Raw genomic sequence first — 3,011 nt, 5'->3', positions numbered from 1 at the left:
GGGCCACCCCTTCCTGCCCAGCAGACCGGGACCTCCCTTAACGTGGCCCCTAACGGTCAGAGCCTTCCCTCTGTCCAGGGCCCACAGGGAGAGGCTTGACTGGCCAGCACCCCTGGTGGTGGTGGGGTGCCTCTGGGTGCAGGTAGGGACCTGAGGAAGGTACGGGCCATGCCCCCCACCCCCAGTGACCCCAGCCAGGTCATGAGGGAGAGGCTGGGCATCTTTAACCCACATCACCGACCTCAGGCACCAAGGTAGACATGGGTTGGGACGGGACAACTGGGGAACAGCCTATGGGGAAGGTCCCTGCTTCGGGTGAGGCTCTCCTCCTTACCTCCTGAACACACCTGCCCCTGCCCAGCACCCTACTGGCACCAGGGCAAGGCCAGTCTGTGGCCCACTCACCTGGCTGGGTCAGTAAACTCACACATGAATGCTTCATGGGCAGCACCCAACATAATGCATTTAGAAAGACTGGATCTTTTAGGGGCTGAGGCACAGCCCAGTTTAAAGAGGATTCGCGCTGTGGGGCTGACAGCCCTCCTGGTCCACGGGTGACACACAGGTGTGGGGTGTGTCCCGTGGCGGAGTCTGTGCCCCCGGCTGCAGTCCCAGCACCCCCACCTTCTCCCTGGCTGAGCCCACCTGTCCTCACCTGCACCCATCTCGCCCCACATCTGGGTCTTCACGGGATCTGAGGCCTTTTGGTGCTGACCCATCCTGTGTGGAGGCAGGTCCTCGAGGTGACACTGGGCAGGCGCCCACCTCACAGGCACCCACCGCACTGCTCCTGGGGGCCTCCCATGTGCCGGGCGGGAGAAGGGAATTCCTGGAGGGCACGCAGAAGGCTCCCTGCCGTCCATCCCGACCCTCCATCCTTGTGCTCGTCTCCACTTCTCCCCAGGTGGAGGCTTCGCTTTGTATTTTCAGTCTTCTGTGGTGAGCAGCTTGTATAATACTCTATTTCAATAAAATGTACAATTTATTTTATTTCATTTATTTTTTAAATATATTTTTTATTGATTTCAGAGAGGAAAGGAGAGGGAGAAAGAGATAGAAAGTGATGAGAGAGACTCATGGATCTGCTGCCCCCTGCACACCCCCTACCAGGGACTGAGCCCACAGCCCAGGACTGTGCCCTGACCGGGAATTTAACTGTGATCTCCTGGTTTACAGGTCGATGCTCAACCACTGTCGCACATCGGCGGGCAGAATATATAATTTATTTTTTAAAACTGGCAGCACAAGACAAAGCCACAGTCTCCCAGAAGAGCTGGTGGGGCGGGGGAAGGGGGGGAGGGGGGCCTTTGGGGCAGGCGGGGCCGGCAGAGGGCGCCCCTGCAGGAGCTGAACCTGGGACTCCGGCCTCATTCTGCTTCTCAGCAGTTCTCCTTCCTTCCTGTGGTCAAACAGTTCCCACTGCCCAGCACCCTGAGCTGGGCTCTGTGCACATCCCTGTGTCCAGTGACTGCCCTGCGACTCGGCTGGGCGGGCCGTGGGCTGGTGCTAGCAGGTCCCCCTGTGTCTGAGCAGAGGGCTGTCACTGCATTGTATTTAACTAAGGCATTGGACAGGCAATGTGTTTCCTGCCTGGGCTGCGGGTGGCCATTAGCCTTCCAGACACGGGGTGGGGGGGGTGGGGGGCAGCCCTTTGGCTCCTGGCTTACCCAGGGGCTGGAGTCCTCACAGGAGGCCCCTGTGAGTTGCTGGGGAAGGCCTCCCTCGGTCCAGCACCAGCCTTCCCCAGCTCCTAGCTGCCCCTCACGGAGCCCAGAACACCCTGGGCCTTCCCCAGGGGCAGGGGCAGGGGAAACTCTCATCTCCGCATTCCTGAACCCTAAGATCCACCTGTTAGCACAGGCCAGCCGGGGACAGGGCCCCACAGAACCGGCTTTTCCAGCCGCCCACATCACCGGCCTCGCCCAGGGGTGCGGGGTGGGGGTGGAGGGGGAAGAAGGTGGGGCCCTCACGGAGAAGAGAAGGTTTCTCCTGGTCGAGGCTCTTGCCTGAGTCTGTGTAAGGGCCGGAGCCGCAGAATAGGTGCCAGTTACCTGGTGCCCTGGGCCCCAGGGTGGTCCGGGAGGAGGGCTGGGGAGGAGGGCCGGGCACGAGACCATAGGCTCTGTCTCCCGCTGTGCTCCCGCCCTGGGCTCCCCAGCTCACACTAGCCACTCACACTCACTCACTACATGACCACACGCACCCCTCCCCCCCCCCCCCCCCCCCGCTCTCCACCCACCCAGGCCCTGCCAGCCTCCTCCCTCCCACCCCAGGAGGTAGGGGGCCAGCTCAGTTTCCTCAGCGCCCTCTGGGTCCCCACCTGCTATCCGAGGGCCCCTCGCCCACAGCACTGCCAGACAGCACTCTGTAGACGGGGACCCCCACTGCCCAGTGCCTCAGGCCCCAGGCCAGCTGGCAAGCCCAGGACCTGGCTAACCCGCTGCTCCAAATCCCAAGGAGAAAGCCCTCTCCGCAGCTTCCCTAAGCAGGACTGGGCGCTGGGTGGTGGGGGCTCCCTCTGACTCTCCTCGGGACCCCACCCCCCCCACTTGTCCCCTCCCCAGATGCTCTTCAGCTCCTGTCCTCCCACAGGGGCCTCCCTGCCTGCTGGCTCCTGTGACCACGACTGGCCAGCGCCCAGGACCTGGGAGAGCCGCAGAGGCCTGGCTCAGGGAGGCTCTTGACGCCAGCTCAGTCCTCCCCTGGCCTCAGGCCCCTCCTCTCCTTCTCCCCTCCCCCTGCCTTGGCACTCCCTCCTCCCCTTCCTTCCCTCCCCTGCCCCCCAGCTCCTCCCCTGCACTTCCTCTGCACCCCTCCAGTCTGCCTGTCTCTCTCGCCTGTGAGTCAGCAGGGAGCTGAGGCCACCCCAGCCTGCCAGTCGGGGGCCCTCCCCAGGCCTCCTTGTTTCCAGAAGGCTCTGCATCCCAGGCTTTCTCAGCATTTGGCCAAGTGTGGGGCCCTGCCCACTGCCACCCCCCAACCCCCCGACCCCCGACCCCCGACCCCCGACC

The sequence above is a fragment of the Myotis myotis genome, unplaced genomic scaffold, assembly GCF_014108235.1.
Source record: "Myotis myotis isolate mMyoMyo1 unplaced genomic scaffold, mMyoMyo1.p scaffold_m19_p_15, whole genome shotgun sequence".
NCBI lineage: Eukaryota > Metazoa > Chordata > Mammalia > Chiroptera > Vespertilionidae > Myotis > Myotis myotis.
Note: the sequence above shows the minus strand (reverse complement) of the source record.